The sequence below is a fragment of the Anser brachyrhynchus genome, assembly GCF_964034855.1.
Source record: "Anser brachyrhynchus genome assembly, chromosome: 2".
Lineage (NCBI taxonomy): Eukaryota > Metazoa > Chordata > Aves > Anseriformes > Anatidae > Anser > Anser brachyrhynchus.
The window spans coordinates 50,798,199-50,825,784 of NC_137695.1; the positions used below are offsets into that span (position 1 = coordinate 50,798,199).

The following is a 27,586-nucleotide window of genomic DNA, read 5'->3' on the forward strand; positions in this document are numbered from 1 at the left end:
GTTTCAAGGCAAAGGAAACTAAAATAGCTTAAAACACTTATCCCTGTTGGAGGTGAACACGTGACTGCACCTCAAACTGAACCGCCACCAAAAGCTTACTGAAATAACATGTGGTCTGCTGCCATCTGCTTACACCTCTTGCTCCCACCCTCCGTTGCTCTTGTCACTTCAGGCTGCTGCAAGCTCTTCAAACCAAAGGCTGTTGTGTCTTTGCAAAGGGTATGCTGCTGTGGCACCTCCTCCACCCCATCTTGCTTAGCACTCAGTTCCCACTGTGATACAAATGATAGTGATAGAGTTGATAGTTTTATAATGTAGTCTTAATGGGGATGTGGGTTGGACCGAACAGGAGTGTCATTTTTGTGGCATCTGCCCAGTTGTAACTCATCCCTAACATGAATTTGTTGACAATCCTCGGATCTCAGGTATTGATCGATGATGTAAGTGCCCTATACTAGGACAGATGATGTAATTCTTACCAAGTTACTAAAGACAGTGACCTTGAGACAGATCAGATGGTTGAGCAGCATAGATGGGTCACTGATTACAAACTGTCCTTGTTTTAAAGCTGAACTGTCATCTGTTAATTATTAGGGAGGAATAACTATCACGAAATGCCACTGTGTCACAAAAGATGCAGAGTTTATTGACTTTTACCGGTATTTACATACTCTTGTTTTGACAGGTGACTTTTGATAGTTCTGCTGCCTTGTTACTTTGGCTGTCATTACAATTTAAGTTGGAGTAGCCTAAAAGCTGACTTTTGTGAGCCCAAGCAAATTGTTTCTGATAACAAGTCACATTTAAAAAAATAAAAAGGTAAAACAGAAGTTGCTGTGATATGAAAAAAAAATTAGTAAATGGGAAAAACAGGTACGGCACAGCTTTGCCAATGGGGAAACCTCCATCTTCCCTGCCCCCCAACTACAGGTGGCTTGCATATACGTTAGAATAAGAGGTAGCATCACTTTTCATTTGAATACTTGATAAAATAAAAAATGTGATAAGCACCAACCAGCTTTTGCTTTTAGATAAACAGTAGGCAGAACTCGAGAAAGGTCATGGAGGAAAAAGAATTAAAACCACTTGCTATGATTGCTAATAACATGGTTGAGAAAAAGGCATATTTTTATCTCAGTGCAAACAAGCTCTGAGACACCCCAGAGCAAGCATAAGAAACAGTCAGTTATGACAAGCATGGATCCCGAAAAGAAGGAATAGAGAGGTTTGAAAAGACAAATGATTGAAGAGCTATTTTTGGTTCTACTGTTGGTATTTTCTTCCTAACAACTAGTGCATTTCTGGCCTCGCATTTGCTGTTTAGTATCAGGATTTGGGTTGGGTTTTTTTGTTCCTCTCTTCTTAGTATACTGGCACATTTGCAAGATTAGTATGAAACTGAGGAACGTGCCAAAGACTTGTCCTTAAGCAGATCTGTACTGAAAGCAGTGGTAGAAGTTAATCATTTGTATGAATTTGTGATCTAATAAAGACTGTGAAAGACTGATAAGATCAATTAATTGCTGCAATGAATTGATCTTAGGAAATCATAGACGTATAGACACCTCGGTAGGATTCTGTATTTTCCACTTCTTTTTGTGGCAGAAGTTTCTCTGGTAGCTTGTGTTTGAAACTAATGAATAATATGGACTAGAATTTCTCTTTCTGAGTTCTGGGAATGTGTGCTTTGTATTGTTGAAATACATTTCACTATTTTGTGGACTTTTCAGGTCTTCTCCTACAGTGTTTGCCTATGGATATTGCTGCGTGATGCCTGGGGACTCCTAATGTGCAAGGTCCTAGAGACTGTTAAAAGCAGTTAAGATGTAAAAATCTGTCCAGTTCTTTATGTGCAAAGGGCATTGAAATCCTTCGGTCTGTGTCTTAGTGAGAATTTCAGGTTTCAGTGGGATGAAATAAGAACTTTTATGGACGTATTCCCTTCAACAATATTTCTTAAGTGTGCAATAAATCTAGATGTGTATAATTGAAATTGTGGGAAAATCTTGAAAACAAGGAAATTATTTTAATCAGTTAGTGCCAAAGTAAACACAAAATCTGTCTCTCTGAGTCTCTGGCCCAGAGATTAAGCATGTGGCTTCATTTTTAAGCAAGTGGTGCAACCACTTCAAAAATTAAGTTTCTTTGGGAGGTGGAGGCTCCTGTTGAGTAGAGAAGCATTCTTCACTGAGCTGTGAGCCTGACGTCTGAGTGCTCTGCTCTTCTTTATGTTTTTATTCCCATATCTGCATATGAGTTAGGCAACTGGTGTTATCCCTCTTTTGTAGTTGTACAGAAGGGCTAAAGGACAAGCTCAGCAGTACATAAGAGCTTGGTGATGTCATGCTTTGACTTCAGTTTCCCAAATCCTAAGCAGCTATTCTGTCCTCTAGATCACACTAAATCCTTCCCCCATGCTTTTTTTTTTGTACCAATGTCACTCAGTTGCTCTTTCCACTCCCATTTTTCCAGAGTGATCACAGCTCAGTTATCTCAGCTGTCTTGCATCCTGGACTAGCAGGATTTATGCACTCCGAGACAGTGACATGTCACTGAGCAGTTTCTGCTTCTAAATTACTGCTTCAGAGAGAGAGTGAAGTTTGCCCCAGGGCTGTGGAACAGACTTCGGTCTGTGTATCAACTCATAAAGTCCAGTCCTCTAACTTGCAGCTTACCCCTTGCGTTTCTTTTCTGCACTTGGTAGAATTGTTTTGTTATTAAAAAAAAAAAAAGAAAAAAAAAAAAAGAAAAAGAAAAAAGAAGTTACATTTATGCAAATTCCTTTTTATTTTCTCCTTCTGTCAATCGCTGACTCACCTTCCAAATTTAAATATTGGTTGTAAAAAGACTCAGACCTTCAGATGGCCCTTTACATGAACTATTTCTTCCAGGGATGTCATACAAAAAAACACAAAACCTGAAGTAAAAATATGTGTAACAAACACAAGCCATTTGTCCCAGATTTCTGTCTTCTCTGTACAGTTTTCAGAACTGCTTTACAGCGTGGAGGCCAGAGGCTAAACCCAGGGCTGTCTTCTGTGATCAGGGAGTTGTGAACACCTTTATGTTCCACGTATGACAGGTGATGCCATTCGCCTCCTTCAGACCTGCTCTGTGTTAGCTGGAGGAGTGGAAGAGCCCAGACCTGTTCTGTACCACAGTGAGCATGATCTCAAACTCACGAGTGCTTTTCTCAGATGCTCACCCTCACTCCAGAAAACCTCCCTTTTCTTCAGAGCTCTTTGATCTCCTGTCCTGTGGCTGTCTCAGAGCTTCTGGGTAGGCTGCCCATTGAGATTTTCCTTTCCAAACTTACAAATATTCTAGGGTATCTGTTGTGAAAAGTCAGTAACCATCTGAACCTTAAATAATGGTGCTCCATGAGATGCGGTGAGGCACATTCTCTCTGATGTAAGTTGATGTAGCTCCATCAACCTAGAAAAGCTCAAATTAATTTGTTCCAGAGTGCTTGCTTTTGAATGATGCTGATGGTAATCTTCCTCACACCTCAATTTCTTTCATGCTACACTTAAAAAGTTGGGTATTTAAAATTGAAGCATGCCCTCTGCTTCTTAACAGTCTTCATCATAAAGCTGTGAGGAGACCTGGGCACAGTCCAGGTACTTCTGGGTTATTTTCTTGCCCTGAATTTCTTCAGTAGTCAGTGAGGTTTTTTCCACATTTGTTTACAGCTCTGCTAGCCAAAATGGATCGTTATGGAGCCTTGCGGTGTAGTCTAGAGATGGATGAATTGTCAAGATGAGAGATCCATATATCTGATTTTCCTGGAAGACTTAAGGGAAAATCAGGATGATACTAATGACAAGGAGGGTGAGTTGTTATTACTTACCTGCCTCAACCAGTGACATTTCTGAAGTGCCTGACACTGAGATGGTGTAGAAGTTATCAGGTAGCTTATCCAAAACCCATGTAAATAAACATTAACTCCGGTACACCCCATGAAATAAAAGTCAGGCCATCCACATGTATGTCTTGTGATCTGAACAGCTAGTCTTTTTTCAGAAAATAAACGTCTCTCTGGACTTGGTTTGCTCTTCCTTGTAACAATTCTGCTTGGAAGTGAAAGGATTTGGGTGGATTCCCACTGTGAGGCTGTTTGCTGGATCGCTGTTGGTTTGGCTTGGATTCATTCATCTCTAGTTGGAGGAAGGTTTCCTTCTTCCTTGCTTCTTCTTCGATCTTGCCTGAGTCGTTAGGGTTACCAGGAAAGCCTGGCCTGCACTGCATGTGTTCTGGTTCTTCCCAATGTTTATTTACCTGGCCAGTGGAGGAAAAGTTCAGATTGGTCTACATAACAGACCCATATAATGGGGGAGTGCAGAAAACAAGGCATTATTGTTTGCAGAACTTGTTTGTTTGACTCAGATGGGTGAGAGCCAGGAAGTGCAACTCAATACAGCGGTCAGTAACGTTAGATCTGTGTCTGGATGGGGTAACAAAATGCACAGGCTTTCTTTGTGCTCGAGCTCTCATTGCAGTTACACAAGTATGGCAGCTACACCTCTTGTTCTCCCAGTGTGGATGTAGTCCATTGTACCACAGATGACCATCACAGGATGGTTGAGGTTGCAAGGGACCTCTGGAGATCATCGGTCCAATCCCCTGCTCAAGTAGGGTCACCTAGAGCACGTTGCACAGGATGGCATCCGGGCAGGTTTGGATATCTCCAGAGAAGGAGACTCTACAACCAGTCTCTTGGCAACCTGTTCAGCGCTTTGTCACCCTCACAGTAAAGAAGTTTTTCCTTACATTCAGCTGGAACTTCCTGTGTTTCCGTTTATGTGTGCTGCTTCTCATCCTTTCTTTGGGCACCACCAGAAAGAGTCCAGCCCCAGTGTCTTGACACCCTCCCTTAAGATACTTGTGTACGTTGGTGAGATCCCTTCTCAGCCTTCTCTAGGCTAAACATGCCCAGCTCTCTCAGCCTTTCCTCATAAGAGAGATGTTTCAGTCCCCTAATCATCTTCATAGCCCTCTGCTGGACTCTCCAGGATGTCCATGTCCCTCTTGTACTGGGGAGCCCAGAACTGGACACAAGACTCCAGGTGTGGCCTCACCAGGGCTGAGCAGAAGGGCAGGATCACCTCCCTCGACCTGCTGGCAACACTCTTCCAAATGCAGCCCAAGACACCGTTGGCCTTCTTGGCCACAAGGGCACATTGCTGGCTCATGGCTTACTAATACAATTAGTAAGATAGGCCTTTTGTTGTATTTCAGAAGCCTTACATGAGGAGAAAGTGCCTTTACAACTGCTCTGTCGCATCATGGAAGTCCCCTGTGGGGGAAAAGAAGTTTCATACCTCATTGCTCTCCTCGTCTGTGGCTCAGCAGCAGTGGTGGTCCCTTCTACAGAAGGTTCAGGAGTGCAACTCACACCCTAGCAGATGAAAAACACTTAAGTCATTTACATAGCAGATCAGAATACAGCCTACCCAGCTACCGGAGCAAAGACCACAAACTTTCACATTTGAGTCATCTGCTGAAAAGCTACATGTTTTTATAAAGAAAGACCTAAATGTTTGTTTTAAAGTAATTTTATTTGCTTTCTGGCAGCTGAATCATCTGACTCGTGTATGGCGAAGGCTATGTATCAAAAGGATTTTCTTGCTGTCTTTCTGTCGGATTGCTGAACTATGATGATCAGAGTTCGACCTTGCTTCCAGTGATAAGAATAATTGTTTGATCCTAGTGTGAATATCAATGTTTGTGTCTATAGAAACCAATCAACACTTCCTCCTAATTTTTGTAAAAAGGCTGGGACTGTGACACTTGGATTTCCTGTCTCTTGCATATCTGAATCAAAAAATTTCTTCAGACAGTGATGACTTGGCTTCTGCATTCACCATCTATTGCTTTGTTACTAGGCATTATTTTTATTAGAGCCTGCATTTCTATTTGTCGAGATATGTCCAGGCACCACTGGAGCTTATGATCTTTCAATTTTATTCTGCATCATGGATTTGTTTAGGGGCCTTTCTCAGTCATAACTGTAGGAAATAGCAGGTAATGTAAGAAAAGCTGGTTGAACTGCCTCCAATCAGCACTGCACAACATTTAGTATTTTTCCAGGATAACCTTTGGAAGTGACATTTTTCCAAACTCAGTGGCTGTTTCAAGTTGATTTTTTACATTTCAGCATGAATGATTCAGGTTGTCTTGAGAACAAGATACAGAAAATCACTTTTTGTACCCTTTTTAAAAATAGGCCAGATGTTTCATTGAGTAGCTGTGTAGCACCTTTACACTTGGGGATGTGTATTTGAAATTTGGCTGTGGAGGTGCCCTGGTGTTAGGGATCTGCCTCTCATTTACAGGTACAGGTTTCTCTAATAAGTCAGTTTATAAACTCAGAAATGTGCCATTTTGTGGCTATGCAGCAGGGGATCGTTAGGCAGCGCTGCACCGAGCGTGCTGTGTTTTAAAGCTGAAGGGCTTGGTTTGATAATGTGGCATCTGTCTCCTGAGGAGTGAGTGCTGTGGTCCTCAGCACAGGATGTGAGAGGAAGGAGATTGTCCCCTCGTGTTTTCAGCAAAGCTGTTGGTTGCCCAGAAAGGGTGGAGCAGAAGGAAGCGATGCAGAGAGAACAAAATCTATGGAGGGCATGTTCAGGAGAAGGGGTGGAGGACATCGAGGAGTGGAGGACGTCTGAACAAAGAGGTGAGGGCAGTTATGGCTGCAAGAAACAAGCGTGGGGACAGCGTTTTGGGGTTGGTGCAGCTGTCAGGGATGGATTGATTGGGATTAAGATGAGGATCCAGGAGGAAACAGGTAAAAAGTCTGAGGAGGGAAGCAGTGGGACTGAAAGCACAGAAGAGAAGGTCAGAAGGAAATCTGTATTCTGGGAGGATGGAGTTTCTGATTACTGGAGTTGGGATGAAGTTTCTGATTACTGAAGCTGGAGTTGGATGCTGTGTGTCCTACTTGGTGAAAAGATACAGGACTATTCCACCTCCACTTGTTTTTTTACAGCCCAAGTGCTTGATACAGTCCCATACTGAGACAGCAGAATGAATTATGCAAGTGCTGCCCCTCTGCATCAGAGCAAAAACCCTGGCGTGAAACCACACACTTCAGTTTAAACTGCTGCTAGGTCTGTTTAGAGTGTCTAACTCTGCTTGGAAGTGGATAAGGAACATTCAAGCCGTTTGTTCCAGCACCTCTGTGGTGGTGAAATAACCTCCAAGAGGATACCGGAAGTATCTGTCTGGCAGAAATATCTTGTATGGACACATCTATTTCCACCTGTTCCTACCTCTTAGTCTTGCTGTCCCTGTGCTGTCAGCACATATCTGTGGATGCAAATGATGTGTCAACCCTGCAGCATTAGTTCACGTGAAGCCCTGTCCTCCGTTCCTGCTTGCAGTTACTCCAGTGCCTCCCGTGGAAGAGGTCTGCTTGCTGCATTTGAAAGGTTCAGTCCTGAAATGATACTGACCTGTAGGTAGGTATAGCTACAGAACCACAGAATGGTTCGGGTTGGAAGGGACCCTAAAGACCGTCCAGTTCAACCCCCCTGCCGTGGGCAGGGATGCCTCCCACTAGACCAGGTTGCCCAGGGCTTCATCCAGCCTGGCGTTGAACACCTCCAGGGATGGGGCATCCTGGTTGTGCCCATGTCAGCACAAGCTCCCATGTGCTCCCTGCACCTCCCCTTGGAAATGAACCTCTTGGGCCTGCCCTGGGGAGGTGAATGCTCCCCTGCCGGGTGGAGGCAAAACTGGGGTAGCACAGGAGAGCGTAAAGAGTAGTTTGTAGCCTCTTCAGTTTATTTTCACCATAAGGGATTGCAAAACGCTTTTATACCAGACTGCTAGCGCTTCTGAAGGGAGACAGTCATCACAGGAAGAGGGGCAGCTGGTGCCGAGCATGTGTGTGGGAGGAAAACCTCTTCAAATGGCATAGCTGGGTTTGGAAGGGACCTTTGTCCACAACCTCAATCTCTTGGAGTCTGTGCAGTGGGGAAGAAAAAAATCTTCTCACAGGGGTGTTGTGAACAAGGACTAATTTTAGTATATCAAGCAGTTAGATAATATGGTGACAGCCAGAAAATAACCTATGAGGGAATTGCTTGTTCTGTCTTTAAAGCACGGTTTGAAGTAGAGATATAAAAAAGGCTTGGGACCATTTTTAATAGTGAGAATGAAGCAAAACGCCGAGTACTGCTTATTCAGTAACACCAGCCCTACTATACAATGAATGGCACCATTTCCTGTGGAAAAAAATACTGCGATCGTAAAATTAAACAAGATGAAATGTTGCGTAATTGGCCATTTTCCTGGTATTTCCTTGTCTCTTAGTTCTTAATTTTGCAAACGTAGCATTTTTGACGGGTCTGTGTATCTTTGTGTGTGTAACGAACTGTTTGTGACCAAGCCTGCAGTTGCTCAGTGCTTTCTGTCCAAAGACGTTAGAGCACTTTGATGAGGGTTTAAAGGACACTAAAGCGCCTTACACTTCTGTCTGCACGCTTCTTTAAACACGTTTCTGTCTCCAAAAGCGCTTACCTCTGGTTGTTAAAAATGACTGCAACTTTAGCCAAAGGAGATAAGAGGGAAAATGTTTTTTCTAACTTATTCTCTGCCAATCTTGGCAGAAATTTGAAGTATTGTATTTGTAAGCCCTTGCACAGCAACAGGTGAGCAAAAGATGCAAGAAAATACGGCCATGAAACCAGAGATGTTATCAGCGAGGAAATAGAGCCAGGTGAGCTCTCATAACTAGGTTTAAATCATTTTGAAAACGTCGATACGTGAAACGATCTGTGTCTCTTACTTCCACCGAGCTTGTTCAAGGAGTTGGGTGTCTTACTGTGTGGCAGAGGAAACGGATACACCGGTAAGTGAAAAATGAAAACGACCAGAAGGCCTGCTGGCAGCTTCCCGAGGTGCTGAGCGTGCATTGCCCCGGCTGATTTCATCTGGAGTTCGGAGTATTCAGCAACTCTGACAACCAAACACGCAGAGTCTGAGGCACAGAAGTAAACTGGCGTGTGAGAAAGCGCCGATCTTCGCACGTTCACCACAGAATAAACTGCGTGTGAACTCTCAGCGTGACAGCAGCCCCTCGGTGCCTGTCCTTGCATGCGCCCTTGTGCCAGGGCGCCTTGTGGTGAGGCAGAGGCGGCTCAAGCACCCCGCCTGCAAGGAGGTGCTGGCTCGGGGCTGAGATGCAGGGCACGGGCAGCCGCTGCAGCGTGCCGCCTTCCTCAGCCCCGCTGTAGCTCTGTCTTCACAAGATCTGTCTGTGGTTGTAGTAAAACGAGAAGCAGCACGGTGATGGGAAGCTGCTTTGGGCTGTCCTTGTGCAGGCATCGTGGTGTTTTTGCTGCTGGGACCGGGGTGTTCAGGAGCCGTTTCATTCAGCCGGGGGCATATCACAGATCTGTTTTCGATCAGACGGTGCTGCTGTACTATGGTAATTCAGAGGCAGCGTTCGTACTCGGTTGTGTGCGGCGCCTGTCGTACACGTGCTTCTTGCCCTTACGTTACCTTAGGTACGGCTTACTCCGCAGAAAATGTGAACTGCGTGGAGCAGGTGCTGCCTCCTAATGTGTGTTTGCACAGAGCCTAGCGCAGCAGGGCCTCGGTTTCGTCACGGTTTTTGGACATGCTGTAATGTAAGTAAGGGTACTCAGTCTTGCTGAGTAATTGGAATAGTTCGCACTGGCTGCGCTTGCACGGTTTCCTGAGTGCGGGCTGGTGAGGAAAGGGATTTTTCTTTCCCGGTTGAGAGGGGGCTCTGCAAATGTTCTCAAAGCCCCAGCCCCAGCTGGCTGCTTGGATGCTGGACAAAGGAACAATTCTGAAATGGCTCCAGCGCGGGGAGGTGGCCCTTCACATACCCGCGCTCCCCAATGAGTCAAGTGGGGGAAGTTCGCACCTCTCTCGGTGCCGGTGCCGTTGTTTCAGTCTGCCAGGCTGCAGCCTCAGCGAGAGTGCAGCATGCAGGTTTTCATAGCGAGAGCTTTTGTCGCTCCCAGAAGTGCTAGAAACTTAATTGCTTTCAAAGGCAAGCCCGGAATCTGGAGGACCCAGTACAACCTGCTGAGAGATTGTAAATCATGAGATACTATCGGGTTTCTCTGCTGGGGCTTGTGCGGATTGAGTTTGCTTTGTGAGCGAATGCCTTTGGAATACACTGGTATGTGTTTTTTTTGTTGATTCTTAGACATAGCAGTAATTGTTGCTGGCTTTGTTAACAGGCATCTATGTCCTGCTCTGTAGTCACTGTACATGTTTTCTAAAAAGTCTTCAGACAAAAAGAAATATTTGTTCTGCCTTGGAATCGTGAAAGCGTTCCTGCGTTTAAATGTGTGGACAGCTTTGATCCAGGTGGTCCCCAGCCATCGTCCCTTCAAAGAGGCACGGAGACAGAGCTGAGCTGGCTGGTTGAAGTTTGACCATTGCTGTTTATCTTCGCTTCAAGTGCTTAAAGTGACAGCGTTTACTTGTGTCTTTTTTGCGCTAGCATGCCAGCCACTTTTGTTTCTAGCCAAATGAACCATGATGGAAACTGAGGAAAAAAATCCTTTTGTAGATAAGGAACAACGTTTTCAAATGTGCTGTATGGAGTAGGTCCCTAACTCTTATTTTCCAAAGTAGCTCTTGTGAAAATGTGTGGAGCTAATCCTTAAATTAGCCTGGGGGGTTTCTGATGTTTTTTTACCTACAACCCAGTTTTAAGTGTAGTTTTCCTCATTTCCATTCATGCTTAGTTTACAGGGTCTCCACTGATAGGCATCCTCTTTTGATGTATTTTGCATGGAAACTAAAGCAGGAAAAGTTTTTAAGGCAAGGCAGCCAAATAATCTAGGGTCTTTTGATCAGTTTCCATTAGCATTAAACCAGTAATCTGTCCTGTTAGATTTTATTTGAAAGGCAGTTCAGTGTTTAAAGAAGATAAACATACCAGCTGACATCCGATACGTCTGCTCGAGTCCCCAGCAGAAAGCTCGCTGAACCATGTTGGCAGAGGTGCTTTCTGCACAGGGTTCCTGAAAACGTCTGCTAGACTATTGGGTTAGTTACTGAAATGCTCTGGCACTGCACTGGGTCCGATGCCAGCGCTGGACGCTTGGTCCAGCTCCAGTTGGAGCTGAACAAGGGCTGAGTTTTAAGACCTCTAGGATGCATTTGCGGCCAGAAGGAGCCGAGCGCTGGAATGATGTGTCATCCAAACTGCGGCTGATTCCAAGAAATTGATGAATGTGCTATTTTAATTTGGGGTCTTATGTAGCTAAAGTTTTTGAGATATTAGCACTCAGAAACCAGAGATCTGCAGCTCTGAAGATTGTCTGGTACCCAGACAGGCAGAGATCTAAATTGCTCTGAGGTGCTGACAGTTATCACGGCTTTGTGCAGACACACCTCTGCTAATACTGACAAAACACAAATACCGGTTTCACGTCACTGTTCTCTGTGGCTGGTGTGTAGCTCAGAACCGTACTATGCCTTCACAACTTCAGCACAGAAAATGGAAACAATGGATCAACAGCAAAAGCAGCCTCTTATCAAATGGTAGATTTTAAATGCTTTGAGTAAAGACAATATTTTAACAAGAAATTTGATCTAGTATTTGAAAATTGGACATTTAATTTCCTTGGAGTCCCCATCCCCGGGGGTGTTCAAGGAAAGGTTGGACGTGGTTTAGTGGGTGATATTGGTGGTAGGGGAATGGTTGGACCAGATGATCTTGGAGGTCTTGTCCAACCCTAATGATTCTATGACTCTGTGATTTCTTAGAAGGCAAGCGTGTTACATCATTCCCTGTTTGGTCCCAGGCCATGCTGCTGAAGTGGCACTGGATGCGAGAGCAGAATTTGGCCTGTGGTGAAGGACAGTAATAGATGAAGGAAAAATACTCTTTTCTTTCTGCAACTGCGAGTTCCTTCAAACATCATAGATAACTGAAGAGTCTGTTTCCAAAGCAGCTCTGACACTATGTGCAAATAAAATTTCTGTGATTTCAGCTTTTGCTAGAAATCACATCTATTATGTGTCTTTGTGACAAAGCACTAGTGTGTTAATACCAAGCACTTCCAAAAGAGACTCATTTGAAATCAAGGATAATAATCCCAGAAGGTTGGGACTCCCCCTAATCCACATTGCAGAACCAGCACGTATTTCAGTAACGTTGTCAGTAATAGCTTGAGTGTCTGTGAAATACCTGAGGAGAAGTGGTTCACATTGAAATGGTGTGTGGACAGATCTCAATGTTTTTAGACCGGTCAAAGTGTGGATTCACGTCGTGGTGGCCACCTCTGTGAGTCCCTGTCTGCAGCTGTGGGGTTAGAAATGAACGAGTGAACTCTGCCTGATTGCCCTGTAAATGCAGTGGGGACATATTCACTTTACTAATTTGTCAAAGAGTCACCATTTGGCACTCAGTGGCAAAGCAGTGTTCCCAGCTGCTGTTAGCACTGGTGAGGGTGAACATTAAAAATCACGGTGGCCGTGCTCCGCGTGCGCTGCCGTGGCCAGCGGAGGAGCAGCGCTGACCGAAGTCTCTGCTGCAGATGCAGCTCTGCAGCCTCGACTCGCTGCGTTGGACGTTACCCCTCCGCCTGCCCCGTGTCACAGCAGCCAGGCGGGCCCTGCGGCAGCGGCACAGCGCAACCCAGACCTTTGCCAGCCGGAGCATGTTCTTCTCACCAGACTGTGACCCGCGTTCGTACCGCTGTTGGCTCCGAGTGGCTTTGTCAGGTCTGGGTTGCTTTGCGGTTCGGCCGGGACAGGCTGCTGTTTCCCGCCTCTCTGTAAAGCACTGAGCGCTCAGGCATTGTTCAGTACGTACCTTCAATGAAAAGGTAAGCTCGCCTTGCCGCTGTTTCAATCCTCAGCCTTTGGAAAAGCCAGCAGGTGGGGTGTGTGCAGTTCCAATGCAAAATCACTGCCCTTCTTCTCAACCCAGAGATCCGACTTTCATTTTTACGTGTTTATTGCAGAGAGCCTCTTCCCTCTCAGGGGTGACCCTGCATGGGATTCACAAGTTCTGAGCTTGAAGCACCCAAAATTCTCGATTGATTCTTGTGCATGCAACAGAGCACGATCTAACGTGGACCTTGCAACACAGTTAGGTCTTTGAAATCTGGATGTGAATTTTGTATCGGAGGCTGGTTTTTAAAAAGAAACTAGTCCTGGGTTGGGAAAGTACTGGATAACTGAAAAGAAGCTGGGATGCCGCAGACTTCTGCTTAACTTGAGGTTGCAGGAGTACGTGTAGATGCCATGGGGCCAACTATGAAACACACTTCCTTTTTTGTGTCTCCAAGCCCAGGATGAAAGAGTAACCGTCTGTTTGTATGCATAATTCTGTTGATTATACATATGAAAATTAGATTTGCTAGCAGTGTAAATGAGATCATTTTGCTGTTATTAATAGTTTTTTCATAGCAATATGATAATACAGATGGTAGAAAGAGTTGCTTGTCACATCCCGGGCTGGATTTCACGCCTGTAGGGCAGTTAGGGCAGACTTGCAATAGGAAGGAATCTCAAAAAGGAGATTAGTGGATTTGGGAGAGGTGCTTCTCGGGGTTACCTTTCTCTGGGGAGTTTAGAGCTGGGGCATGAACCAACAAGGAAGTTAGTTGGTCGAAGGTCACTTACGCCATTCAAAATGAAACTGTTCAGGGACTGAGTCCTGTTAGGTAGGTCCCAGCTGCTTACACCTGACTTGCGGTGGAGAAACCTTCAAATGGTTTGGTAATAATTAGCCAAGGGAACGCTGCTGAAACAGGATCCGTGTCTGACATGTATGCACATAAGGAGAGAGTATCTTGCCAAGAAATAAGTTAAAATTAGATCACTATATCAGAATTCAGTTATCTTCTGAAAAGTAGCATGAATGCTGATGGCCAAAGTCTACAGCTGAAGTTTCCCAAGAGATCAGGAGAAGAAACAACGTACATCAACACATACACTCTCTTCCAAGCTATTAATGCTATTGCAGGGATGTAAAATGCTTCAAATAGCAGAGCAGCCTCAATTAATTCCAACGAAAAGTTTAATAGCAGAGTGTGGCAGAGACCTGCAGGCCCCACTTCTGCTCGTGCCTGCGAGGAAGGAGACAAACGACGTGACTGTCACCCAGCGCTGCCTGTTGGATGAGAACCACAGCAGAAATGGTTTAATCTGGTGTGGTGAAGTGGTGCCCGAAACACTCCAGGAACTTAGCAGTTGCACAAACGATTCAATTTCTTAGCAGTCTAATTTTGTAGTATAACACAACCTCCGTTTTCCCCCGTCTTTAATGTGCAGTTCTGCTGAGCGTGCAGTTCACATTGGCCGCCTCGGGCTGACTGCAGGTCAGCTTTTGAATGTAGGAGAATTCATGAAATTTAAGTATTTTGTGTACTGTTAACGGCAGTTGTGCAAGTACAAAGACTTTGCTTTATCAGCAGATGTGGTCTAGGTTTAAATTTACGGCCACATTAAATCCTTACGTTTATTGCAGTCGGGGAAAAAAATCAGGAGCTCATTGCAGTATTTAACAATCTGCTTTGATAGCTGGCCAATCCACTTACCCTTGCACGAAGCACATGCCATGGTAGTTCTTTCTTCCATTAACTCCTTGATGCTGGGAAACGGGAGTGATTCACATGACGTGGAAAGGAAAAAAAAAAAAAAAAGTGCAAGGCTAGCAAAAACTTTGTACTCACCTTGCGGCAAGCCAGGAAGAGATCTGCGTGCCGTGGGAATGATCTGATGGGGCTGTTTGCCGGACCGGTGCGGCAGGCACGTGGCACCCAAGAGCCCGATCCGGCCCTGCTGAGTTCTGCAGGGGCAGCGGGCGGAGGGCAGCATCCTCGTGGGGAAACGGGGATGGGGTTGGGCGCCGGCTGGTTACTCAAAACTGCCGCCGGCCGTTGTTTGCTGTAGCTCAGCTGTTTCCCGTGTGACGCGACGGTGTTTCCTCACCTCTTGCACGAGCCGGTGGCCAGAGTTTGGAACAGGAGGCGCTTTGCCAGCATTGCACCCGTCTGGTTAGGTCTGCTGGAGGGGAAGGGACGGGGAGGAATCATATCCACGTGTGGGGAAGTGGTGATGGGTCTTACACTGGAGGTGCAGGAGCCTGTGAGAGGAGCGTAGAGGGGAGGCCACGTCTCCCCGCTTCCTCGGTGCAGAAATAACCTGTGCCAACATGGGAGCACGTTTGTAGCACCTCAGCCTGGCCCAGCCAGGCGCCCTTCACGCAGTGAGCAAAGAGTGGGGTGGGACTTCCCTTAGCAAGCCACTGATGCAACCTCGCATGCTGCGAGGGGGAGTCATTCGTGAGCAACAGGAGAGTTTTTCACTGGGGTTAAACACGGTGCTGTCCTCCTTTAGACGAGAGAAACAAGAGTCCAGGAGAAGGATATGAAAAATAGATTAGCTTAAATTGAAACCTGGCATCTGGAACACCTCGAACTTTGGCAGACCTCAAGATAATACTTCAAAGTTGTTCAGCCCCATGAGGTACGGTATAATTTTCTGTTTGGGGAGAGTGTTACGCAGGGGCCTGAGTCAGTCTTGGGACTTCTTTGTGCTGGGCACTGTCACACTAGCTAGAAGGTAGGACCTCGCTGAGGCTTGCAGTGACACTATCTCACTGTCAGCCAGCACTCTGAACTGCTTTACATGCTTGTTTGCCATCTCCCCCAACTATTTAGCAGTAAACATCTACCCTGAATTGGGTTAACTACATTGAGCAATGGGCTGTGAACACACCCAGGTCTTACTGAACTAACTGTCTTTACTCTCCTGAAATTATCCTGTGTATTTTAAAATCATTAAAGCCAAATCAACATAAATACTCTATTTCATGACGGTGTGAAAGGAGCGTGGCCTTCTAATTACCCTAAAATTCAAATATCTGCAGGGAGACTTGGAAAGTGCTGGGCTTCCTCAGCTCCCTGCTCTGCAGGTATCTCTCTCCTTGCTTGATAGTGTCTGGGCAGTAAAGAGGAATGTAGCACGTTGGTTTATCTATGAATTTACCATTCTGGCATTGATTGGAGCAATTCCCTGGGCTCAGGGGCAGGGAACATCTTTGCAAGGGCACTGAACACCCATCACTCTCACCATAGTACATGGACTCACTTTCTTTTGTGGCTGCGCGCAAGAGATAAAGCAATTCATCCTAGTTCACTATTTTTGGCCACGTGTGCCTGAAGCTCATTGTGAAATGCGATTAATACATGCCTGCACGTAGGTAGGGTTTTAGGTTGTAAGATTACTAATTGGTTTCAATGGTGCTTGCTGCTTGGTTGTTGTTTTTTTTTTTTTTTTAATCTGAGGTAAAAAGGACACCGTTATTTTTAGCTTATAACAAAGAAAAACACACTTTCTCTTAAATGTCTTGATATGAAGTAATTTAAACTAAATTTCTGCAGAAATCATTTCCAAGAGATTGGCTGTCATGTATGATAAAAAAAAATCTGCACTTTTGCAGGGACCCAATGAGACTTTGCAAATTCAGATTTATTCACAATGGTAAATGTGGTTGAAGATGTCATTTTTTTAAACGGCACTTTTAGAAGTAGTTAGCTTAAAAGTATAGCAATTCAAAGCACAGAGGGAATGATTTTGAAGTGTAAAGTCTTGAAACACAACGCAGAGGTTGACAGTTTCACTACAATTAGAAGCAAGGCAGGCACAACTCCCACTTCTGAAAACTTTCCTATCTCACTGCTTCCTCTCTTGGCCTAGAAAACCTCAAAAAAACTTTGAGTGGCTTTGCTTATTGACTTAACATAGTTATGCTCAACAGCATTAGGAGACAGAGCAGAAAGGGCTGCCAAATCTGTCTGTAAAGAATAATCTTTACAGAAAGCTTCCCAGAAGTATTTTTTCAAATGCTTTCAGTCTCCTGAGAATGCTGCTTTTTTGAGGAAAGCAAGGTTTAGGAGGTTTTTTTCTCCTTTATTTTTTAACAAGGCTTGTTTTGTTAGGAAACCACTCCCTTCTGCTTCTGCATTTAGACTCGCTGCTAATTGCCTTTTGGTCGATGACATTTTCCATGAATTGCCACATTCTCCCACATTGTTACAACTTCACGCCGATTATGTTATCCAGCACTTCTGCCTGCTGCCTTTGCGAGGAGCGGCTGAGCGCCGGCTGCGCTGTCCCCGGGAAGATGCGATCCGTTTCCTTTGGGTAGAAATTTGCCGGAGCCGAGGCTTCTCAGGTGCTAGGGGCTCTGGCACGGCCAAGGCCGCTCTTCCCAGCCTAAGACAGGTGGCCAAGGTAGGTGGCATCAAGAGCGCACCGTGCTGGTGTCGGTTTAAGCACTGCTTTGCTGCATGCTGGTTCTTACAATTTTGCCTAAGAAGCCACGAGAAGGCAGCATCCAGCGGGTGGCAGGACCAGAGACATTAACCTCTCCTGAGAGGCAGTCATCTGTGCAGAAGGCAGAGCCTTCCTGCCACTGTAAAATGCACTGAAAAAATATGAACAAGGAGACCGGACCACTGAAAATAACGTGGACGGTGAAGAGCGCTATTTATTGGCGTTTGGAGAAAATGTGCTGTCCTGTGCAGCTGTGACCATCCTCACCCAAACACCTTTTAGTGCCGTTTTTTATCCTAGTCGCAAACTGCAGTGGCAAGCCAACCCAGAACCCTGGTGCTAGAGAAGGGGGACACTCTGCAGACACTCCTGGCTCACTGAGCCCCTCGGGATGCCCACCCAGCCTGAGCTGCAAGCCCGTCTTTCCACCGAGACCGGGGGACAGCTCGTGTTTGTCCTCAGTCAGCTGCAGCAAAACCTCTTGGGGCAGCTGAATGTGAGATCACTGCAGACCAAAGCCCGAGTGCTGCGGACACGAGAAGTGGCCGGAGCAGAGCCGTTCAGCACAGCTAATCCACTTAAACCGCCGAGCTCATCTGCCGATCTGCAGGGGCGAGAGCGCTCTGAGGCGAGGTAGCCAAAGAGGCTTTGGCTCGAGCTGACGCTTCGGTGCAATCAAAACCTGCAGCTCGGGCTGAGGATCTGGTTACACCACGTTGGCCCTGACCCAACTAAACGTGGTTAAAAGTGAGAGGTTAGGTGAGATAAACCCCTCCGTTGGAGCCTTGTCTTACCTCGGGAGCCGATCAATACATTCAAACGCTTTTCCAGGCTAACCGCTTTGATCAAAGGTAGGGCTTATTTGGTTTGTGAACTGAGATGAGCTTTGCCAGTAAAAGCCCCCTTTTCAAAAAAAAAAAGAATCTGGGACAATTACATCCACACAGCTAGCAGGTGAGGTGACTGCTTTGCTCGTGTTGCTGCTCATGAGGGTGCAGATCTTTTTCAGGTAGAAGAACTGTGAGTTCTGACATCGCAAGTGCAGTTGGATCCCACCTACGCCGTGGCTATTCGTGGCAGAGCAGATGAGCAGCTGGTGTTGTAACAGGATCTCTGGCTGCATGGTTCTCTTGTCCAGCCCGTGACACTGGGGCTTTCACCTCAACGGTGGTTAAAACACTGCATGCCAAAGGGAGTGACCAAGCAGGCTGCTGCGGCCTCGGCTGTGGTGAACCCAGATGTGAGCCGTCAGAGGGTTTTACCGTGGTATTCACATGGCTCCTGTATGAAGCCGAGTGACATCCAGGATAAAACCTTTGGTTGTTCAATCTGAGCCATTTTTTGCAGTTACAGGGAAGGGAGAGGGAATACATGCAGTATACATCCGTGGCTAAGTCCCATTCTGTCCTTGCTCCAGGACGAGAAGGCATCCACAGAGACCGAGACATTGAGTTGAAGAGCTCAGAATGTTCCTGCAGACCAAATTCTTCTCTGTATGTAGCTCCTCCGTGCTGGCCACAGGGAGGTGGAAACAGGAGGGCTGCCGCTGCCATCGGTGCTGCTGCTCCACAAGGCGATACAGCCTGGGACCACTCTCACGCTCCCCACGTGCAGCTCGTGCCCCTGGGTGCAGGGAGCTTCTCCCTCACTTCCTTCAGCTGCAGAGAGAGGCAGAAGTGAAGGCAGGAGTCTGACTCACTGAAAGTTTCAGGAAGGGCTGAAACCGGTCTGTTGGAATAAGCGGAGGACCAGGAAACGGGAGCACCTGTGTTGCATAGCTTTGGGCAGGTCAATTATCCCTTCTCCAGTGAAATTCCCCTTTGCATAAGGCATGAATAATACTCAGCTTACCTTGCAGGGGTGTTACGGCTTGAGTGTGCTGTTATTTTTTTTTTTTTACGGTGTTTGTAATATGTAGAAGCCTGAATGAGTGCTAAGTATTATTGCGATTTAATTTTATTGAGGGTTAAATGCTGGTGACGTGCCCAGCCGAGCATTTCGCTGGCAGTGAGCTCAGCAAGTGACCAGCAGCGAGCACGTTTGGCAGCGAGCAATGGACAAAAAAGGAGAAGGGGGCGAACTTCTTCCAGTCCTACATTGTTGGTTTTTTCCTCTGTTACCACCGCACATCTCCCATGAAGCAGATGGAGGTGATCAAAGCATCTAATTGGAACTGTATATTTTAATATGCTTGCATTTTGCCGCATAAAAGGCAAATAAAGGTTAATGGCATGAAAATGTATCCTGTAGGAGGGTGAGGGAGCGGAAGTGCCTCCAAGCATGCCCCACACGGTCTGTAAATGATAGCTTTTGAAAGCAGATCCTACCTGAGCAGTCGGCTGGTGCGTTTTTCACTGGGGAGGTAGCGTGCCAAGGGCACTGGTTTGCACGCGGGCCATGCTACTGCCGGTGAGGGTTGTGCACGGCCGAAACGGGACTGAAATCCTGGGGGAAAATCCCTTGGACAAGGCTGGTGCTGAGCGCACACGCTCGTGCCAGGGGAGCTCCTCAGTGTGAGCTGTGAGCCAGTGCCAGGCTCCAACGTGTTTGCATGAGAGCCACAGAGATGGCACCTATGATCTCCCCCCAGATCACTCTAATTTGGGGTGAAACGGGGACTTTCCAGTGGTGGGGCTACTCCGAGCGCGATCACACCAGCAGGTTTGGAGTAGCGCCTCGGCGTGCTCGCACGTCTCGTGCCTTTTGTTACTGCCTGCTCGCTCTTGTTCGTTTTTATTAGGTGTGAAATCCAAAGGCTTGTCCTAATTACCACTGGTAGATGATATTCCAACTGAATAACAATCTTTCAATAATCAGGGCTAACTTCTGCCCTTGGATAATTATGTACCAGGCCCACTGAAGCCAGCGTATTCCTGGTAGGGAGGAAGGATTTGGCTCGTGCTTTCTCTGCATGTGTTAATTCGCCGTCATTGATCTGTGATAGTTTCTTGAGGGACGGATCCAAAGGCCAGTGAAGTAAACGAGGGTCTTTTGGGGGTCTTTTTCCAAGCTCCGGGCCAAAACCTGCATTCTGCCCTTGTTTTCAGTGCATTTGAAAACTTCGCCTGGCCCTGGATTTCCTTGAGGTTTTCTTTTGTCCCCAGGTCTGAAAGCTGTGACAGTCGCGTACCCAAACAGTGACGGCCTCAGCTCCACCACTAACTTCAAGTATAGCTGCATTTCTGAAACTACCAATTGGAGCAAGAAAATAAATGGTAGAGATAAAGCATATGTTGCATACAGTAATAACTTCATTGCTTTATAGTTTTTTATGTTACAGTGTAAAAGTTAGGGGGGCAAGTCTCAAATCCCGTGAAATCCATGGCTCAGTGCCAGTGTATCTGAAAGAACCTTACATTTGTCCCTAAATCTTGTAAGTCGTTAACTACAATTTCCTTTCTCACATGACAGTCACCTTTAAGATGATGCTCCTTTTTTGGCATTATTAATTATCGTTATTGTTGTTGCTGTTATTATTCCAGGAGATCTGTATGGGAGGAACGCTGAAATCAGGATTAAAAATAGCATTTTCATGTCCTCCCACTCACTGTACTTTGTGCACAGAATGCCTTTTATAAATGCAGACTTGCTGCTTGGCTAGATAAAAGAAGCTGTCACTTCATTTCCATAACGAAGTCATTCCCAGGAGAATTTCATTGTTTTAGCAATAAAATTTTTCTAAAAGGCCTTTTATTTTGCCTGAGAAAGGTATCAGGAATGAACTTCTGAGCGGTTACTCTACGAAACAATTAGGGGAAGGCAAGACTGTCTTGATTTAATGTAAGGAGATTTGTATGTGTGTGAATTCTTTCGTGTAAAAGGAGAACCAATTCCTAACTGAGAGCCAAGTTAGAAACCCCCCCACCCCCAAAACCTTACACAAAGTCTTTTTTTTATTTTTGCCTTACTCGCAGAGATTTCACACGTTTTTATCAGTGCTCTTCAGAACAAATTCGGTCGCATACTTAACTTCAGCCCTATTTGAAAAGGCACTTAGGTGGCTTTTCTGATTCAGCTGCTTCCCTGAATTAAAGGCGGTCGTGGGTTATCACTGCCAATTATTGCAGTGCGTTAATTTTGTCACCAGGTGTGTTCTCGTGAAGCAGCCACGGCTGCGTGCTGCACCCAGGCTGCGAGCTCCTGGCAGCGGGACCTCGCTTTCGCTCCCTGTGGACGCGGTACCCGCTGTGCCGCCACGGCCTCTCCTGAAACATTAATGCTCCAGCGCCCCTGCTGAGGCATTTCTCGTCCTGTTCTCCGCTGTCTCTGTCCCACAGCAGCATAACGTTCCTCTTACCCGAATGCTGAACGTGCTAAAGCATGTCACAAGTAGGGCATCAAAGAAGCGCTCATAGGCAAGGCAAATACGGCAAGTATGCATAACGGTCTATGCTTTGGGCTTGGTTCTCTCTTACTACTTTTTTTGGGGGGTGATAGCTCTCATTTGTCACACATTTGGTGCCACGTTTGAGTTTTGCTAAGTATGATTAACGTGATTACCGCTGCAGTCACCTCAGACAGCTTACTGCTATAGGTAGATGGATGCGATCAAGAACAAAAGGGATGAGGAGAAAAACGTGTTCTTTGTAGTCAGGAGAGCTTCTGTAGCTTCAGCATCACACTTCAAGTTGCATTGTATTAAAGAAATACAACAATTGCAGAAATTATTATTTATAGGCAGGTTTGTGAATTCAGGATGTGATATTATGACTCACCCGACAGCAAACATGTTTGCACTCCGACTGGGATGACTCACGCTGGCATTTGTCTTAAGTGTGGCAATTGTTTGAGCCCTCTGCTCCGCGCACAATGAATGAAACGGCGGAGGTCCCCTGTTGCAGATTTACTACGTGCAGCTACCCTGGTAAATCGCAGACTCAGCTGTGGAGTATTTCCTGTAAGGCAGACACACACATGCACACACATGCACACACACACACACACCCCACCCCACCGTAATAGTGCAGGTTTAAATATACTAGGTTCATAGAAAGGAAATGCATAATTACGGTGCTGGCTTTTGCACCACATAAAGCAGCCCACATCAAAAGGTGTTTGCCATTAATGTTTCAACAGGTAATCTCTGGATTTATTGCCAAGCGGTGTTCCTGTTACTTAGCGTTCGGTGTTGAAATCACTGAAATCTCTGCTGTAAGCCCGTGCAGTCATCGTAATCCTGAAAAAAAATACCCTAGTCAATAGTGCCTTTGTTTTATAATGCTGTGTTTCACGTTGCATCAGAAGCACAAAAGATGTGGCTGCGCTGGAAATGGGGAGAAGGTTAAGGGTGGGTTCTGGGCTGGCTTCCTAAGGAAGCGAGCCTCACGTGATGGCATTGTTTGTGCACACGGCCGTCTGTCCGTGCGGCCCCGGCTCACCACGCGTGCTCTTCTGGCCGCCCTCAGCCAAGCCTGCTACGTGAGGCTGCACCCCCTGAGAGCCCTGAGCAGGTTGGCAGCCAAATAGCTTTGGGAACCTGCTGCTGACCAAAAGCCCTGGCCCCAGCTCAAACCTCGCCCGCACCAAGCCGTCGGTAGGGTGGACATCCCCTGGGGTTGCTCCTGCCACCAGAAAAGTCTCTGCCGAGGGTCCGGCCTGTCTGCTGGCATTTGGTGAGGCTGCTGCCCGCAGAGCTGTCTTCTCAGGTGGTTTGTCCTTGACTCGTTGCACATACGCAGAACCTCGGCACCCGGTTTTGGCACTGCTGAGCTTCAGGACTCGCAGCTTTGGGGCCCCTTCTTCAACTCTGTGTTTGCAGAAGTGCCGTGGCCATCACCTGTGGGCGGACATCTGTATGTTGAACGGAGGCACAGCCCTTGATCTTGTCCTCATCCGCAAAAAGTTAGCAGTGAGCTCTGGTTCCTCAGATATGGCCGAGGCTCGTTGTCTCTCCTCGTGGCTAAGCTGCGTTTTTTGCATAATAGCTTCCGCAAAAGAAAAATATCTGTGCCGTGGAACAGAAGCATCCAGAGAGGTTACTTTTATTACTTGTATCTGTTGAACATTACTGGCTCTGAGCCTGAATTATTATGGATCATTTGCATTTTTTTTTCCAATTTCTTGCGCTCGGAAGACCTGTAGGACTGACTGTGTTACAAAAATGCAGGCAATAGAGTTGTTTTCACTTAAAACCTCTGTGTGAGAAAGAGGAAAGTTGGCAGTCTAAGAGAAGTGTAAATCGGTGTTGAAATCTTCCCCCTTCCCCGCTATTCCTGTTTTGCTAGCCATGAGAGAGTGGCAAAAAGGGGATGTTGATGTTAATGGGATGATGGCTTTTTATTAAAAATACGTCACTTACATCTGATCGGACGTATTTGTGTGGTATTTTTTGTCTTTGAGTTCTGTACTGTTTTTTCTTAGACAAAACAGCCTAGACATGCTCGTTAGTTTTCTTTTCACCTGATGGCATCGTGTGGTGCACCCATGGCCCACCTCTTTGCTTGCTCTTTTACTCCCTTACACTGCGCTCTCTTCATGGGGAAAATCTCGGAGAGCTCAGAGACAAGGCACAGTAAGTGAAGCACAGGGCTAACCGCAGTTTAACCTCAAGTCTTATTGGAAAAATTGGATATTGCTGAAATACAGATAATGAGTATGGTTGTGCTTGCTGTTGTTTGTGCAAAGGTAATGTCTCAGAGGTCCTCGTCAGGTTTGTGTTTGCGGTGTTATTAGGCATCGTGTGAACAGACAGTGCAAGCTGGAGCAGGCTCACCTATCTTTGTATTTAAAACTGCCCCCGTGTTGGTGAACCCTCATCAGTCTTCTGATCACTTGTAGGTCTTACAAAGCCTGTTCCTGGTCTGCTTGCATAATGTGAAGCTAAAGTCAGTGGTGCTTTAGCTGAGCATTAAGTCGGGAAAAATTCCTACGATAGATGAGGTAATGACGAGTAATGCCTTTCTTTAGGCAAGCTCTTGGGGCACTGGTGTCTGTATGACTAACAGTTACGCTACTTGATCAGAATCACCGGTCTCTTCAGTGTTGGCTACCGTGCTGGAGGATGTGAGACACAGCCGTACCCCGGCAGCCCCACACCCTGCTCCTCTCTGTCTGCTGTTTGCAGATGGATGCTCCCATCCTGCAGCACTTCATTTCTCCAGTAAGTACTTGCACTGGAAACAGCGTGCACACAGAGGAAAGGTGCATGGGGCTGGAGCAGCCTGTGGATGTGTTCATGGTACATGTTCTGCCCCCCACTACACATTGTGGGGCAGGATGGATTGCTTTGTTGTTTGAGCCCCGTGATCTGCATGCTGCTTTTCTGGTTTAGAACGTGCAGGATATGCAAAGTGCTGACAGCTCGATTTACTATTCCCTTACACCCAGACGGGGTTATTCACCTTGCACAAACTGGGGATACGGCATGGTGAAGTTGGGCATTTCACTGTGGACCACGTGCAAAGCCATGGGAAGTGCTGGTTTACATGACAAAGCTGCAGAGAATCGAGCTCCAGATATTGTTGGCTTGAGATGAGGAACAGACATTAATCAGAAGCTAGTGTGATGCCTGACTCTTACGCAGACTAAGCCTCTTTTATGCTAAGGTGATAGTACTTTGCTGTAAGCCTTGAAGTAGGTATAATTGTAATTTAAGTCTTTTTTAAACTAGCGGAACAATTAATGTGCAGATGACTCAGCCCCTTCAGAAGCAGCCTTTGTACACTATACAAAATGCCAGCAGGTTCTCAGATGGGTAAAGTTTGGCATGACTTGTGTAGAGAAGCTTTTATTAACTTGAAATCTGAAATTGGAAGGATAGTTAATTCCTGTATTTGTGGGTTCTTTTTTTTTCCCTTTTCCATTAAAATCTTTCCTATGTGTGTAAAATCAGCTAGACCTGTTGAAAATCATTTAGAAGTTGTTTCCTGACATGATAGATGATATGCGCATTGGGTAATTGAAATTGCATACACCCCAGGAAGATAGAGCCTCGCCTTTCGCATTTGCGGTGGGGCAGGATTGAACCTGTCTAAAACTATTTCATGCAGTGGGAGAATAAAGGAGGAAATGAATTACGGTTTTATTTGAGTTGAAGGATTAGTTGTGGGATAATAGCAAACAACGAAACAACTCAGACAGGAACAATGCTGCTGTCTCTTAAACAGTTTTATTAGCTTATGCTGATTTGTGAATTAGGAAAACCAAATTACATGAGGCAAGAGAGCAAGGAATGACAATTAAAAACCTACAGGAAAGGACTGGAAAAACGGTGATGTCTCACTGCCTGCTCTTCAAAGCAAGATGGAGAGCATGACCTTTTCTTGGAATAAATACAGAGTGTTGCACAGAGCTGCTTTTTGAACTTTGGTTTTGCCAATTTGCGATTGCTTGCTTGTACTGTGGTTCTTATTTGTTGATTGCCCTGGGGTCCAATTTTAGTGTCTAAATACTCCCCAAAAGTATTTCCTCGTTCTTGGGTTTGAGGTCTGTTTGTCTCTCAGTTTCGCTTCTAATCTGTCAACTCAATGTCCTTTGCAGTGCTCAAAGGCAGGGCTATGCTGCTACATTTGAATAACCAGAATACTGCGGGACCACGAGATACAGCTTCCTTGTGTAACACTTCCCCTTTAGAGCAGCGCTGTGATCAGCAACCATATACGTGGTACGGTTATGAACCATATGAATATACTTCAACCATCATATGTGTAAGGTTCATATATTTGTTAGTGATTCGCTGAACCTTTTGAAGCTTTGGTGGAAAAGCATGGTTGAAATTCAGTTTGTCCTGCAAACCAGGACCCCGTTATACATGTGTCCATACCTCCCACACCTTCAGAGGAGTTGCTCCGGACGTAGAGCAGGGTGAAAGACAGCAGCACAGGGCCATTTCTTCGGGAGAACAGAGGATGTGAAATACGCCTGATGGTTCCCACTGCTTTCCTTGATGGTCCCTCCAAGCCAGGACTCATTCACATGCTCCACAAAGAACATGCCTTAGCAGACTGCTGGATACTGCATAGCTAAAAGGTCGTCCCAATTCCTGAAGGATTGCTCCGCTCCACAGGAGAGGACTGTGCTTCAAGAGGCAGAGCATCTCCTTGCATGTCCTGAAGTGTGTGCCATGCTGTCTTTAAATCTGAAGCGTAAAAATGGCTGGGAACATTTATAGGCAACTTGCAACTTGCCTCTTGCAGAAACAAGCGCCTAAGGGTAAGGTCAAGTGAGCACGTTGTTGCAGATTAAACTAGCTTATGAATTTACAATACATCATCTGCTCCGTAATAACTGGCTGTGTGCGTGGTGCATGTGTATGTACCCGGTGGTAAATACAAGCTCTCTCAGCCTTCTTCCCCTGAGGTGGGGGTTACCTTGCTTCGTGCCATCTTTCCCATGAAATAAAAGTGCACGTACAAGGATTTTTGCTGTAGGTCACCGATGCACAGCGTGACACGGGTGCTTCTTGTGACATGTTCTTGTGTCCACATGCTGGAAGTGGTCTGCAACACAATCCCAGACTTGTAGCAACATAACTGCGTAGTTAGCATGCAGCGGTATTATTCCATGATCTGAGTCTTGCTGTAGGTGGTGATGGACTTGTTCAAATTGAAATCAAAATCCTCATCCAGCCTTCTGAAGTTAGTGGAAAGACATGCAGTGACCGCAGTGAGTTTTTCAGCCCAGTGGTCGGTGTAGCTTACTCTCCAGGGAGACTCAGAGGAATAGATTAAAGCAGGAACTGCAGAATTTGTTACGGGAGACAAGGTATGCCTGGAGTAAAATTCCCTGCCTTTATTAAAAGTAATTGGAAGCCACCTAACTTTTGCAGAAATGCTAAATATTTTCTAGTAGTACTTTGGAGTCCGTTTTCAGGTTCAGCTCAATGTTGAATGACAAGAGATACCTGATGGGTGAATTTTTGAGGGTGTTAATGAAGATCAAAAATGGATTTTTTAGGAGGTTTTTAGAATGCCAAATTATTGGGGAAAAAACGGAAGAATTGATCTTGAAAATGCTGAAATGTTTCAATTTAACGCTTAGGAACAAAATGTGTAGAGTATTTTGAGTTTTTTGTTGTTTTGTTTTGTTTTTTAATCTTGAGATTCACCTAATTTAAGGAAAAAATAAATAGCTTGAATATAAATTGCTTGGGGTTAAACAAAATGTTGAGGCTTGACTTAAAAGTTGTATTTTACTTCTTTTGGTTGGATTTCTAAAGTTGCAAAGCTTATGAGATAATGTCTGACTGCGTGCTTCTCTGTGCACACAGAATAGCAGCAGGGTCCCGTTTACCGGAGAAGTTTGTTGACCTAGGTCCTGGAAATTTAGCCTGGATATCTGAAGGGTCTTAAGGCCGCAG

At 45.8% G+C, this 27,586-nt stretch overlaps 1 protein-coding gene across 18 annotated transcripts in view; it reads left to right on the forward strand.

Moving 5' to 3' along the window:
* The window catches only part of ATXN1 (ataxin 1), a 218,355-nt gene that overhangs the window by 99,406 nt on the left and 91,363 nt on the right, over positions 1–27,586 (forward strand). Inside the window, exon 1 of one of the 18 annotated variants that reach the window (XM_080579224.1) lies at positions 3–26,439. The exons of the other annotated variants lie outside the window; for them this stretch is intronic. The gene's annotated coding sequence lies outside the window, so the exon portion shown is untranslated. Of the gene's footprint in view, positions 1–2; positions 26,440–27,586 lie in introns of those variants that run through there. 18 annotated transcript variants of the gene reach the window in all.